The sequence below is a fragment of the Notolabrus celidotus genome, chromosome 8 (genome assembly GCF_009762535.1).
Source record: "Notolabrus celidotus isolate fNotCel1 chromosome 8, fNotCel1.pri, whole genome shotgun sequence".
NCBI classification, from domain to species: domain Eukaryota; kingdom Metazoa; phylum Chordata; class Actinopteri; order Labriformes; family Labridae; genus Notolabrus; species Notolabrus celidotus.
This window is the reverse complement of record NC_048279.1, coordinates 12,206,028-12,222,392: the sequence shown is the minus strand read 5'-3', so window position 1 is coordinate 12,222,392 and position 16,365 is coordinate 12,206,028.

The following is a 16,365-nucleotide window of genomic DNA, read 5'->3' as shown; positions in this document are numbered from 1 at the left end:
TTAGCAACTGGTTATGCAAAATAGAATCCCTTCATGGTGGTCCTCTCCTCTCCATGTCTTGGTCTGGTCTCAACCTGTCATCATTCTATTTCATGTAATCAACCACTCTCACTTTCCATTATCTCCTACAAAGACTAGGAGCTGGTTCAGATGAGGTTATCTCCTACTGCTGGTTTCCTTATTGGTCTCTCTATAAACACCACATGTGATTATTTAATGAAGAAAGTTTCCAGAGAAGAAACAGAGCAAATAAACCGTAAGTTCAACTTTGTTTTTCATGTATTTTTCACAAAGAGAATAAGAGCTGTTTCTGATCAGTTAACTCTTAAAAGTGTTTTTGTTGTATAATGAATTAGATCAAACTGTCATGATCAAACACTCTTTCACAGAGTAAGAAAATGAACATTACATTAGGGTATACTGTATGTGTGTTAAAGTGGCTTTTGGGCACTGAAGCAGATGTTCATTTGTTTTAAATGAAACACTTTTGCTAAATGACAGCAGAGGCAGGGCAGGCCTTTGCTAACAGGAGGAGGGATGATAAAAAAGAGGAGACCGAAAAGCTATAGAGCACCTTGGCACTGCGATTTAGAAAAGGTGTTAAATGTAGTACCAGGAAAGGTCCAACTTTGTCATGCTTTGAAAGTGGTTCCTCGAGGGAACAGAGCAAAGCAGCAAAGAGCTGTGAACAACAGGCACATCCTCCTCTCCCCTGTCGCTCGGCTGCTTCAAACAAGCACATCAAATAGCACAGAGGACTAGCAGACGCCCTAGACATGCAGAGACAGACAGAAGTTGGGTGGAAAGTCAGCTGGGTCCCTGAAGTGGGGGTTGCATAACTCGTCTTCTCTTCTTCAGCGTTTGAGGAGATAAAAGGGAGTGAGGAGTTCAGCCCAGCGAGATGTTGTTAATCTGCTCTGATAGTGAGCCTTTTTACTCCCATAATTATCCCAGACTTTCTGAGGATGGAAACCGAAGAGACTTAGAACATCAGAAAAAAGGAGAAAAAAATCGTTCACTTGCGCAGCAGAAACAACAGAAACAGCTTGGATCATTATGTTTTTATAAGGGAGTGTGATCAATGTGAAGAGAGAAATAATGAGAAAGATTTCCACAAGTCAACTTTCAGAAGTGGATGCAGAAACAAAGGTGTTGTGAAGATTTGCCTGCACAGAGGACACACTGGACAGTTGCCAGTAAAAATCACAGCATAAACAAAAAACATCAAATAGAGTCCAAAAAGTTGAGACGTCCCTATAAGTTGAATTCTTCTGCAAGGGCACACAGTTTGGATTCTGGCAGGTCAAGCAACCCTGTCATATACAAACACTGTCTCCTGCATGTGTGCGGAAGACAGACCGGACACATCCGCCTGTTCCAGACACTGACCTCCATGTGTGTCACGGCCTGCTGGCTCAGCTCCCTGACAGAACGCCATGGACTTTCAGGATTCTTTGCTGTGAGAGTGTGTGTGACTATGAGTGAGAGTTCAAAAGCTTCCCTAGTGTCTGCATCCTCCTGTCCAACCAGTGACAGTCACTAATTCTGCACTAACCTCTGTCATGACCTACTCTGATATGCCGCCTCTGCCTGGACCCTTACAGAACACATTCATAATGAATAATGGAAATCTCTTTGTTCCAGGATATATTGTTAAAAACTACTTTAGGTCATAGCTTGCACACACAGGAAAGCACACAAACGTGCACACACTGAGAGAGACAGAGGTACATTTAAGCAGATTAGAATATGAAGCTGACAGTTCTGTCGAGGAACAGAGCCTGGTAAGAGTACGGTTTGACAGCTGAGAAAATGACTACATGTTATAAATGTGACAAGTCCCCAAGAGAGAGGTGAGCCAGGACAGAATGATGGCCAGTTTGATTTTCAGACCAGAAAATAGATTTCTATTTAAACCCTCATGTGACCGGCTTTCTTCAAGTCGAGCTCAGTGCATCACCAGAGAATTCAATTTGGAATTGACATTTTTCAGGTTTGCGTGAAACATCCTCCAGTTTGATGGATTGATAAGAGAACCCCTCTCTTACCCCTTCTCTTTCACACCATATCTGATGGGAGAAGATTGTTGTGTCCCTTTCACCTGGGTTTAATAACCCTTCAATTCCCCCAATGAGAAGTAGTATCAGCTTGAAATGTGCTTGATCTCGTCCATTCCTCAATGGAATCAGGTGTTGATTCACTCCTGCTAGGGATTGGTGTGGTACAGTCGTTTGTTGGTGCTGACAGCTCTATGGTTGTGTCCATGTTCAGATTAAGTTTTGTTTTAACATGTTGGGAAGGAAAAACTTCAGCAGGACACATTTTAAGTGTTTACGACCGAGGTGACGCCTACATGAATGCTGCCTCTTGTAAGCCTTAGATTCCTTGTACCATGGTGTATTTGACTTTTATCGAACTCCAGCTCCCGTACTCATGGCTGTACTCATTTGTAGGCTGGCTATCACTTGTGCACCATGTACACAGCTTCATTTGTACATTTTTTGTTAACAAGGCCAAGCTAGGAAAGCTCCTTTCATACATATGCAAATTTCTTCCCCAGACCTCAAGCAGTTTTCAGCTCACCAGGTTGTTTTCTCACAAGAGGTTTGCAGAGAGATGGAGAAAAAGATCCTCTCTTTCACATCTTGCACCCTCAACTTTTAAACTGTGCTGAGAGTTCCACACAAATCATTATGGCCCTGTGGAAAAATGTAAGGCCAGGTTACTCACAAAGCAATTGCCTTGTTTCAACTGGTCTTTTTCTTGTTTGCTTGTGGTCTGAACTTTCTGTTTGTTCTTCATTTTATACTGTAACCTAGACATGGGGTCTCATGGATCATTTCAAAATGTGAGTTGTTGTATTTGGGTGTCCTTTAAAACACACAGCTGATAAGTTGTATGAAAAGATCAGACACAAAGGCATACAGAAACAATAAGAGGTTAGGCAGGAAACACCGCCTCTATAAAAGAAGCGAGGCGCAGCTGTCAGGGACGGATTTAGGGAATAGTTGTGGGTGGCCCAAAGCCCCAAAATCTGAATTGAGACTCAAAAATCCTAAACTATGATTTGCTGTTTCCCTTGTCATAGGTGGAAATTAACATAAAGTTAACTATTTTGTTTTTTGGCAGTGTTTCAACAGTAACTAAACTGTTCCTTTAGACAAACATGATTTTTTTGAGTCCTAAAAGATTTAAGCTAATAATATCTATACATCGCCACCCACTTGTGAAACTTTTTTAAAGATGAAAAACAACAAAGGAATATAACATCTGGATACATGTAATGTATTGGCCAGATCTACCTGCAGAAAGGTATTTCAATCACACGGGACCCATATGCTTACATGAAAAATCAATAAAATGTAGACTGTGTGAGGCTACATTTATCTAGTCCAAAACAAAGTACTTACTGTTTTGTATTTAATCCAAACTAATGTAACAACAAGTTAACCAAACTATCTTATAGTGGTGCAAGACAGGAGTCAAAGAATCCCTTAAAGCTGGAGTTGGTAGTTAGATTTAGATACACTTTTTGTTATACTGGTTAAAATGATCTTTATGTCCCGATGGCAATCAATACATAATATGTTCTTAAAAAAGGGCGAAAAAAGCCGCTATCTACAGCCGGAGTAAACCAGGGAAAACACCAACCAATCCCTTCCATTGGGGTCCAATTTATGAAACCATTCAAATCCCGTCCTGCAAAACACAAACGATGTTCTGAGGACCGGTTTTGAATCAATCGCGATCATATGGTGGTGAATCAGCTGTGCTCGTGCATGTGAGCGGGGGTGTCGTTTTGGAGGAGTTCTGAGCGGCTGCGAGGGGAGGGGGGGAGGGGTTAGACGGACTATTGAGGAAATGCTACATTCAAATTCATGCTAGTTTTCCGTGACTACCAACCCTAGCTTTAAGTTATCACATGAATGTCAGGACTAAATCTGCATTTGTGGGCAGCTGTGGCTCAGTGGTAGAGTTGATCATCTCTCCGGTGGAAGGCTAGCAGTGCGATCCTAGCTCCTACAGTCATACATATTAGTGACCCTGGCCAAGACTCTGAACCCCAATTGGCTCCCTGTGGCATAGCCAGCAGTGTGTGAATGCATGTGAATGTGAGGAATAAATACTGATGGGCTCTTTACGCAGCATACTCGGCCATCAGTGTATGAATGTTCTATGAATGGGTGAATGTGACATGTGATACAAAAGCACTAAGAGTAAAACTACCAGAGTGTCATAAAATAGAGTACATTTACCATATTTCATGTTCAGGCATAACAGCAAAACCATCTTATCATTCAGAACGCAGTTAGCAAGGCTAAAAAAGCTTTATCATTCCACGAAAAGGTCATTCTAGTGGAGAATGTTGCTGGTTACTTGGTTTCAGTGTGTATATGTTGGCAGGATAAAAAAATGTTTGAAATTTTTTCAGGAACAACCTCCTAGTTACGGTGTAGAATTGATGGAGTTAAATCTTAAGGATTATGGCAAAGCTGTGCGCTGCCACCTGCTGTACTGATGCTTGTGTGTGTGTGTGTGTGTGTGTGTGTGTGTGTGTGTGTGTGTGTGTTTGCACAAATCGATAGGGCTGGTATCACCCCCATGAGTCCATCTCCCTCTGCTTTTAGAGATTAAGTAGAGAAAGCAGACCTACAGCCAGAAGTATGAGTGGGATTAACAGCAGGTGCTTATTTGCAGGTAGAAAAGAGGCGAAAGCTGAAGATTGAAAGATTTCAACACTTTTTCATTATTTTGTGGAGAATGTGTACAGCAGGTACTGTCAGGGAAAATGTCACAATCAATCAATCCAATGTTCCCTGCCAACCTGCCTCAAATTGCATATTGACTCAGTGTAATACTCTCCAAACCGGTGGATTAGATGCATGTTGACAACTTGACTGCTACAGCAGAGCTTTTCTAGTGGAGTATCTATATATCGTCATTGGTGTATCTCGGGGAGTTTGAGTGGATGTTACTAAGCCCGAGCTGTTCGTCTCACTTCTAACTGTGCTATCTCACCCCCCTCGAAAACTTTCTCTCATGCATTGTGTAGGTGTAAATGTGAGCCAGAGAGGTGTCGGTGGTTGTGGAGCAGAATGCCAAACATGTTTGTGAGTACGTGCGCGTGCAGAGCTGACACCTAAGAGGTATCTGGATCTGTAACTGTCTGCTATCTGCAGGGGCTGTCAGTGCGATATATATAAGTGGAGTGTAGTCGCACAGAGGGGATGTACGTTGCCTTGTTGGCGTCCACTGAGTTCGCACATAGCATGTTGAACAGGAGATGCTGAAGCTTTGATATGTTGATGAGAACCTTTTATGTTGTGTGTGTGTGTCTTGGGGAGAAAATGTGTGTTTCTGCATGTGTTTTACTCTTTTTGCTCAGACACAGCAGGGAGATACCTCAGATGTGTCCTCCTTTCATTCCAGCGTCCTCCTTTGAGGAACGAGGATCCCAGGGAAACTTAACATTTCATTGTGGCTTGCTGCAGATAAAGATTGAATTATCTTGTGTTCTCCTTAAATCCCCATTCAATTTTTTCTTAACAGGGATGAAAGATTTTGTCTGAGGCGCCGGAGGAGATGTGTACCCTGCTGTTTGGTAATATCTGACATTAATTCCTCCACCCTTCCCAGTTGTGCCTAAACAATTCAAGGGCAGTGTTAGATCCTCAAATTGAGAATTTACTGAAAGGCCTTTTGCACCATGGCCAGTGATAGTGTTTTTGTTAGGCATAATTCCATTTATCATTACTGTGTCCTAGCACAAACTGGCTTGTATTGCCCAAACAACAAACTATATGTGACGCCCAATCACAAGGGCTGTTACCCATTAATGGAAGTACATTTCTGCTCAATGGTAGAGAGCAAAAGAGAGACGAGGAAAAGTCTTTGAAGTGAAAGCAAAGAACTCTCCTTTGAGTTTCCACAAAGAAGAATTTCAAGGAACAGAAGACAGGATGAGAATGCAGAGATGTGAAAACAGCAGAGCTTTTTCTGATACTGCAAAAGAAGAATACTTTCCAGGTAGAACTTGCTTCATAATTCAGTAGGATCTGGACCTGAGCTTCTTATTCACACAGTGTTTCCTGTACCACACACACATACAGTGTGTGTGTCACCCTTAAAACTAAAACATTGACCTTTGACCTGGCCTTGAAGATGGCTGTCTTGGGATGTGGGTCCTTCTGAATGCAGATTCAGCATCCCAGTTTTAATTTCACCTGCAAATATTACAAGATATAGACATGGCTAATAGAATGTGGCAGCTCTGCCTTTGATGAGGTTAAAAAGGGGCTTTCTTTTCAAGCCTATATTATACTTGACAGGTCTCTGGTGTTTGAACTAATGGTGCACTGCTGGGTTTAGAGAAGAAGTTTCAACTGAACCAAAATGAAAGTGGTACAACTTTTCTTTGGGTTCGTATTCTTTTTTTCGAACAAAAAAAAACACAAGACTCTTGTGTTATAAACCCAACATCTTAAAGGGGACATATCATGCTTTTTTCATCAATATATATTGGTCTAAGAGGTCCCAAAAACATGTATTTAAAGTTTATGCTCAAAAAAACACTTTGAAATCAGATTTTGGCATGCCTGAAAAGTCCTTTTCTTCATTCCTCATCAGAACACTCTGTTTTCCCTCTGACCACGCCCCCTCCGGAAGTGGATGTGCCTCGGCTCTCCAGCACGTTGATCTAATGTTTACATGTTGGCTGAATATACACGGCTGCTCAGAGATCGCGTTACTTCAACCCTCTGAATCTGATCCTGACGGAGAGGCGCCTGTAGCAGGACCTTTCTGAAGGATTGGTCATAGATTTAGTGTTTCTTGTTGTTTTATTTATCAGTATGTAGACGTGTGTCTTGGTACACAGCTACGAGCATGTAGCTATGTGGCTATGCTAACTAGCGCTAGCACTTATCCATGATAAATCATCCACTAGATCTTCAAATCTGCAGACGTGGGGAGTAAACCCGACCTCTGCCAGAAAGGCAGCGGGACCTTTTATGAAGGATTGGTCACAGATTTAGTGTTTCTTGTTGTTTTATTTGTCAGTATGTCGACGTGTGTCTTGGTACACAGCTACAGCTACAGCTATGAACATATAGCTATGTGGCTATGCTAATTAGCGCTAGCACTTATCCATGACAAATAAAAATCATCCACTATATCTTCAAATCTGCAGACGTGGGGAGTAAAACCGACCTTTGCGTTTATTAAGAAAGCCTACAACTAGCATGCCTCCCTCCTAAGCTCCTTGTTGGCACATATTTGTGCAGGTAATGAAAAACGGGGGAGGGATTCAGTATTATTTTATACAGTTTATGGGCTGAACAAGCTCCGAGCTCTGACTCCGTGACAGACCGGATATTGTTGTTACGTAACAAAAACACGGAAGTCTGAAACGGCTCGTTTCACACACATTTACAGAAAGGTGTAGAAATCAAAACAGGGGCAGAATGGATTTTTTTCATTCTTGGGGGGTTTGTAGACATGCCAGGGACACATATTTCAGGTAAAGAACCATTAAAAAGTCAATTTTGCATGATATGTCACCTTTAATGTAGTTTTTTTTTAAAACTATATGTCTGTAAGGCCACAGCCATATTGATTTCCCTTATAGACTGCATAAAACATAGAACGACAGCTACGCCAAGTAAAGCCAGATATTTTAGAGCTCCCCCTATTAACCTCCACCTCCTCCATTATAACAGATGGAACATGGTCAAACTAGAGTTTCGAAGTACACCTAAAATATTTTTCTTAAACATGGTTTCTGCTGCACTACAGTTAGTTCTTATCATGCTGATTTACGTCCAAGAGTTTACTTCCCAGAGACGTTTAGTTTAAATGAGTTATTTGCATAGACTGTATAATAAATGGTAGTCTTTGTGACGTCACTCATTTGTTTCTGAAGTGGTGTTTTGAAGCCTATTGTCCGTGGTTGCCATATTGAAATGCTGACTCAACTTAACTTCCGTCGATCTGGTGTAATAGTCTTTAAAATGTCTAAAAATAATGCATTATAATAAAATTAACTCCTATACAGTGCCGATAGGTGATTTAGCTATTTAGGACCTAAACTACTTTTTGAACCGCGCTGTAAACATGTTTATTTTAGCTGTGAAGATCTGCTTTTTTGAATGTGTGTATATGTGGTTTCCAGTGTTTCTGGAGCCAGCCTCAAGTGGACGCTCGATGAACTGCAGTTTTTAACACTTATGCATTGGCTTCATATTTTGAGACCAGAGGTTGCTGCTTGGTTATTTGATGATTGACAGATGACAGAATGCCAGCTCTGTTGATAAATGTGGGCTCCTGCAGCATTAATTACCGTATTAGCAGAGTATTGGAGGAATTGGAAAAGAGAAAGCCACAAACACTTACACAAGACTGAACTCTCCATATCCATGAGTGTCTACTTAATCAACACAGGAATCTGTTCTGCTGTGACTGAGTCCCACTGAAGGGTTTATTTGACATTTTATCAGTGAGGTAAATGTGAGTTTTGGTCAGTAGACAGGGGTGTGACGTCTGCACCCATTGAGGCAGTATTTTGGTTTCACTTCTCACAATGGGAGGATATGAAGGCACAGTGTCCATATATACAGTCAATGATTTATCTCAGTGGTTATTGAGCCTCTATTAAGTAATGAAGCTGCAGCAGTTGTTATATCAACTTTTCTCCTGACATTAACAAGCAACCTACATTTAGTCACACAAACACCCATAAACAAGGGTCAAAGGTCATCTGTTTTTGTCCAAGAGATAGATCTGTAGGAGGTGATGTCAAGTGATGTCTGAGAACACACCAGCAATTATCGCTAATCGCCAAAGGTGCTTCCAAAGAGAACAAAACAAAGATCTTAAAGATTGTAACTTTAAAGCTGACCCTTAAATCCATTAGCTAAACCGCTTATCCTTGGGGGGTTGTCGGGGCTGAGAGGAGGGGAAGCTCCGTTGAAAATATTGATGACAAAAGCTTTTTTTTTTTTTTTTTTAAGTGAATATTGTAGTTTCATCACACTGCTGTTTGCCAAAGGGCAGTACTTCTACTGTGCTCAAACATGTATCGTCTAATCCTCTTTAGCTCATATTATTTTTAAGTGTTCCAAGACAAAGATAGGCACATAGGAAGTAAGATTTGTAGTTTCACATATACACAGCATTATCCTTAAGTGATAAGAAAACAATATATGTGCAATTTATCATGGCAGCTGCAGGACTCAATGGACCCTGCTGCACCTGGTGTAAACAACGAGAAACTATCCAAGGCTAGCAGAGAATCCCAAAAGTGAGACAGAAAGAGGGTAAATATTAGCTCAAATTTCTCCACAGTAACTACTGGCTAAAGGACAAAAAGGGACTAAAATATGACCCAGACCATGTGGAAAGTTAAAGATTCCAGCTTTAAGCATTAAAAGGGGCAAAGAAGAGCTTTAATAAAGCAAACAGCACTGATGATTTAATGTGGCCAACCTGACACTTCACAGAGGCAATCCTTCTAATAGAGCCGCTCTGATTTATCACCTAGACTCTCCACAATAGAGACTGTAATGGGCTTTATTCATATTTTTATTTTATGAAACACGATGAAAGGGGTCATGGTGGCCATTAAGAGGATTAATGGTATGTGTTGGGTAAAGAAGATGCTATAAAGCCTTAAAAGTTAATGCTGTCATCTGCACACTGCTGTCCTGATGGAGTGGGAGGGGCCATGCGCAGCTAATAGACATAATTCAGCCAGGTAATGTCGGATCACTGGGGGACAAGATGGATATCACTTGGCAATGTTATGGGTTGTGCTGAGGTGTGGCGGCACATTTACGCAGGTTATTTATGCTCTATAATGAAGAGCATAATGAAAATTGGACACAACTATAAATATGAGCAGGGAAAGCGTAATGTAGAGGGATAATCATTGATGCAATTAAGGTGTCGTACACATGCAGCGTGAGCCCGGCCTCTCCTGGCTTTCTCCTCTTCCTTTCACTGAGGTGGTATTTTACTCTGAAACATCACACTCAGTCAGCTGGGGGATGTTGGCATAAATCCTCCGGTCTTGTACAAGAAGGCTGGCATTTAAAATATGTTAATGCCAAAGCAATAAAGTCTTTGCTTCATCTATCACTGACGTTATTGACAACTACTGTTGCACTGTGAGCGCTGTTTCTCTGTCTTAATTGGTTTGTGGTTGTGTCTCTGCAGACACTTTCTTCTCACTGCGCGTTTAATTTTGAGCATGAAAGAAAAGGAGCATTTACTGCATATTTTGGTGCTCTGTCACACCTGTCAAGTGAGTGAAAGTGAGACAGAAAGGAGAAATGGAGAGAGGGAGATAAAGTTAGGTCAGGAGATCTGGGATGAAGATAGATGAGAGAGGGAGAGTCCAGAAACTGAAGTGACCCTGCAGACCAGATGCTGATAAAGTGCCATCACTGAGCACTCTCCCGACTCTGACTCTCGTCCGTCACTGTCACTGTCACTCTGATGCATTTCAACCTTTTCTCCTCCTCTCCTTATTTATCATCATCCACCTCTGCATCATCTTAACCTCCACCCATGTGTGCATTCTTTTTCTTTTCATGTTACATACTTACATCTTTATGAAATATTTTCACGCCTCTTTCAAACTCCAATAATGATTCCTTTTACTTTTACCTCTCCTCTTTAAACTCATTGCTTTGCATAAAATGTCTCACACTAAGAACTCTTGGGAAATGACTCACAGCTGCAGTCATTGTTTTGACAGGCTCATACAGGGACGGGAGCTTTTCACTGAATATTTTGATTTTTTCCTGTCACGTCAGAAGACCACCTCAGTTGCTAGGTGCCAAATGAAAGCTGCTTTGTGTTTGTCTAAGAAAGAAGTCACAGAGGAGCTAAGTGTTTTTTTAATGTTTCATTTTCTATTGAATTATTTTAAGTGCGGCTACATGTTTTGCGAGAAAGAACATAAACTTTCAATACAAAGCCTGAATCTACACTGCTTTACATTTGCTGGTTCCTGCAGAGATGTCACGATCAAATAAAGTTTGCATGTGGGAATTAAATTAATTCACTGTTAATTCTTCGCCTTTCAACTATTGTGTTTTGAATTAAAGGCACAGGATAAGTGTCCCTGTGTGTGTGTGTGTGTGTGTGTGTGTGTGTTCAATGAATGTGTGACTTGAGTGCTTGGACACAAAGCAGCCTTATCCATATGCACGTATCTTTCTTTGAAACAACGGCCTTATATGATGTGACAGAGATGAAAGTGAACAGATGATTCAGAGTATTTCTTCTTCATCTTGAGTGTATTACGGTTGGAGTAGGTGTAGTGTAGTTTCAAGATATTAGAAATCAAAGGTCTGACATAACGTGTGATATGACCTCTCTTTTCTTTAGAGTTGTACCTCCTTTGCAAAGACACCAAAGTACAATTTTTATATATTTCAAGTCGGGACAAAAACATGGAAAATGTTGATAAACATTGCATTTTGGATGGTTTGCAAATCATTTAAACCCTTTATTTAACTGATGATAGCACAAAGAAAACACATCAAAAGTTGTAAAAGAAGAACTAAATAGTTTTCTGAAAAAAAAAAAATTGCCATTTTAAATTTGATGCAAGCATTACATTTCAAAAAAAGGTGGGATCGTGTTTCCTTCATGTTGTATCACAGATTCTTTACATGAACTGAGGACACCAATTTCTGGAGTTTCAAAGTGACATTTTGTCCCTCTCTTGCCTCATGTAGAATTTCAGCTGTTCAACAGTTTGGGGTCTACTTTGTTGCAATTTTCACTTCCATGATGTTCCAAATGTTTTCTGGATCATATTTTTAAATGGTTGCTCTTTTCATTATACATTTTTAACCTGCATTTGTGCATGCAGTGATAATCTGTGTTCACAGACAATGGTTTTGGAAGTTACCTACATCAAACAAGCTGATGAGTGAGTAAAAGAGGCAAGTGGATACTTATCACCATTTCAGAGGAAGATAACATGATTGCAACTTGCAGAACATGGGTCACAAGTATTCAGAAAGGAGGTAAAAGACACCTGAAAAAGTCGTTGTTGCAAAGAGGAAGGATTAAGAAATATAAAGCATTATAGCTGCAGCTTGCATTTGCACCAAGCGGCAACCTCCGGTCTAAAAATATGAGTCCAATGCGGAAGTGTTAAAAGCTGCAGCTCATCGAGGATCCGCTTGAGGCTGGCTCTGGAAGTACCGGAAGTCACATAAAAGACGATCTTTCCAGCAGAAATAAACATGTTTACAGCCTGGTACAAAAGACAAGTGTAGTCTGGATAGCTAATTTCTTGATGTGCTCTCACTGTGAGGGGGGGGAATTTTTTTCTAACGCGCTAATTTCAAAGATATTGAGATTACGAGTCTTCCAATGAGAGGCACAGCTGCCTGCGGGAACGCTGCAGCTGTTGGCTAGGAGGCTCAAACTCCGCCTCTTTACATCACACTGGCTCGACAGAAGCAATATGGCTGCCACCGACGATTGGTCTCAAAACAGCTCTTCAGAAACAGATGGGTGACGTCACGGATACTACGTCCATATTTTATACAGTCTATGATTTGCACCAAGAAACCAGCAAGTGCTATAGTGCTAATTTGAGAACTGCAGAGAGTTAACTAAAAGTAATCAAGGACAAAATCACAACATTTACAACACTTGTTGACCCATCTTTTTCAAATGTAGAGGACCAGATTTTGTGAGTTTATCATGGATTTGGAACAGTATCCTGAGTCCCCCAGCTCTGCAGACAAACCCCCACCTGCCCTGTATGATGTGATCTCTACACACAATCACATTCTGATCTACATCAAAATCAGTGACATTGGTTTCACCACAGACAGATGGACTTCTGACATAAGTCCATTGAGCATGCTCAATGTTTGACAGCCCAGTGGCTGGATGATGACTTCAAATAAAAAGACATGATTGCATGCAAGGGAGTGCTCCTGTTAGCAATAACAAAAAAAGGAGGCAATGAAAGAGTCAGTACAGGCCTTTTTTATGTGTTGACAAAAGTGATCACATTTACATTTGATAATATAATTAATATGCATGCATCTGTGCTCACTAAATCTTAGCCTTTCTAACACTTGAGTGTGCGTAACTACACATTATACATTTCAAAATGTAAAAAAATATAATATAGGTAATCTTATCCATATCGACAATCAGGAGCAGGTTATTATCAAAAAATCTAAATTGTGCTTTCCTTATTTTAAGCTTTCAAATGAGTTCTTTTTTGTCAAACAATGCTCTCTAACTGGAGCAGTAACCTTGATTCTAATGTTAAAATATGTAAAGGGACACTGAATGTTGTGTCCTTGTTAGTCAGTTCGGGCTGGGCAGATATCCCTCAGGTTAATCTGTTTAAAAGCAACTATCCTGGCTGTCACAACCAGGCTGAGACAGACACTTGCAGGCTCAAATGACTTTGTTTTGTCCCTGTCTGAGAAAGTCCCACTGATTGGGACACACTGTGTGTGTGTCTGCCTGTCTTAAAAATAGAGCCACATAGACATTGACTTGTGTTTGGTGGAACAGATCAAAATTGCCCCCTCATGCTTGTCCCAACTTTTCCATTGCAGATTGTGCATGTGTGTTATGAGTGTGCCTATGCCTGTGTGTAAGGATTTTGCGTGTGTGCTTACACAACATGGCAGCCTAATTCTGGGGCCAAACCCTGTCATTTTGCGCCTGTCACATTCTGTTAAGTGTAGCTCACACTGCTTCCTTAATTCCCCACATTCCCTTGTCGCCTGCAACGTCAAATCCAGACGCTCATAAACAGCATCTCTCAAAATGGCATCCGACTCATTACACACTGCTACACGCAAAGAGGGGAGAATCCAGCCACCTCTGCCCTCACCCGAATCAAAGCAGCGTCTGGTGACGTGCCAAAAGAGAAGCTTAATTTCCTGTCTATCTAATATTTTGTTTGCTGCTTTGCCAAGCCTTCAGTAAAAGCTATGTGGCAGACACTTTCAAGAAATATTGTTATCAGTGTATTGATATTACTTGTGATCTTACTGATTTAAGGTGAACAGCTTATATTAAATGTTAACTTGATACTTGTGACAGTACTTGATACACACTGAACACCACATATTAAAACAGATGATATGAGAAACCATGTTTACAAATCCTTTTCTGCAATCTTAAGCAAGGCTGTAGGTCTGGGGGGAAAGATGTTATGTGCAATGCATGTGTTCAGGGTCTACAATGCCATGCTCCTGATCAAAACAGATACCAATATTGGATCTACAGCATTTGTTATAGTAGCACCATTCATTTTGACACTGAAAGGTTGCACATTTAAAAGAAAGAGCTCCAAGAGTTCTGCTTAAAAAGAGGGGTTACCATAAAATGACAGAACTTAACATCCAAAAAACACAATTGTGCTGTGTATTATATAAAGCATCATTCAGTTTCATTCAGTATGTGTTTAGGATCCCTTTTTTTAGTAAAGCTCAAGAACACAGCTTAAAAAGAAGTTAAGAAGTGCTAGGTGGTTATCCCAAAATCAACCTCAGATGTTCAAAAATGAGGCCAATGCAGGAGTGCTAAAAACTGCAGTTCTTCGATGATCGTTTGAGGCCAGGTCCTTTCCAAATTGCCCTTCTGGAGTTCTGACACCTGTTATGCAATTAGCGGTTGTATTCAAAAAGCCTTGAATGATTGAATGACTGAAGTCAGAATACATGCACATGAAACCAAACAGCGTCAGCAACACAATACAATAAATTCAGAAGTAGTTGAGATGAGGTCTCATGCTTTTATAATTATGAACTGTATTATAACACAAATAAGCAGATGAGAATAAGTTGGACCTTATGACTATGTACATACTGATACGATTAAGATCAGGTTGTTTATTGCTTTACCATCCATCATAATGGAGCTTTTAAAGCCGCCAAATATGCTAAAGAAGATTGTTTGAGGCCATTTCTGCATATCGTCATCCAACATCTTTATATTAGACGGTAGAGGAATTTTCACATTATCCTGTTTGAGTTGTAACAGATGATGTTCATTCATATTTAATCACCTAAATAATCAGGATAGCTGTACGGTTGCTATGGAAAATGCCGGTTTTGTGTTCAGTGACACCAGAAGTCATTACTCTAATTATCAAGGCATCACAGGGGTTGGAATAAGTTGGATACATTTTCATGATACTTAAGACTGTAAATAAATAATAAATGGCCAGTGTTGTTTTTTAAGCAGTAGCCATTAAAACCATTACGTCTCTTTCCTATGTTGTATCATATCCATAGTATAAAATATGGACGTAGTATCCGTGATGTCACCCATCTGTTTCTGAAGCGCTGTTTTGAGGCCAATTGTCAGCGGCGGCCATATTGCTGCTGTTGAGCGATTGTGACGTAAACAGGCGGGCTTTGAGCCTCCTAGCCAACAGCTACAGTGTTCCCGCCAAGCGGTAACCTCCGGTCTAAAAATATGAGTCCAATGCGGAAGTGTTAGAAGCTGCAGTTCATCGAGGATCCGCTTGAGGCTGGCTCCGGAAGTACCGGAAGTCACATACACATGAATGGGGAAAAGACGATCTTTGCAGCATTAATAAACATGTTTACAGCCTGGTACAAAAGATGAGTGTAGTCTGAATAACTAATTTCTCGATGTCCTCTCACTGTGAGGGGGGTGAATTTTTTTCTAATTCGGTAATTTAGAAGATATTGAGATTACCAGTCTTCCAATGAGAGGCACAGCTGCCTGCAGGAACACTGCAGCTGTTGGCTAGGAGGCTCAAACTCTGCCTCTTTACGTCACACTGGCTCGATAGAAGCAATATGGCTGCCACCGACGATTGGTCTCAAAACAGCTCTTCAGAAACAGATGGGTGACGTCACGGATCCTACGTCCATATTTTTTACAGTCTATGGTTCCCGCCTGTCAATCAAGGCAGCTGTGCCTCTCATTGGAAGACTCGTAATCTTAATATCTTCGAAATTGCAGTGTTAGAAAAAAATTCACCCCCATACAGTATGTGCGGGTCGAGAAATGAGCTATCCAGACTACACTCATCTTTTGAACCAGGCTGTAAACATGTTTATTTCTGCTGTAAAGATCGGCTTTTTTGAATTGGTGTGTATGTGGTGTCCGGTACTTCCGAAACCAGCCTCAAGCGGATCGTCGATGAACTGAAGTTTTAAGCACTTCTGCATTGGACTCATATTTTTAGACCGGAGGTTGCTGCTTGATCATATCCCAGCTCAGTAATAGTATATATAGCCGTGCTGAATAAGGGGTTAAATGAATAAATAAAGTATATGAAAGTGAAAGTTAAGTTGTTAAATAACCTTTGTTAAGAGATAAGAAGTACTCAGT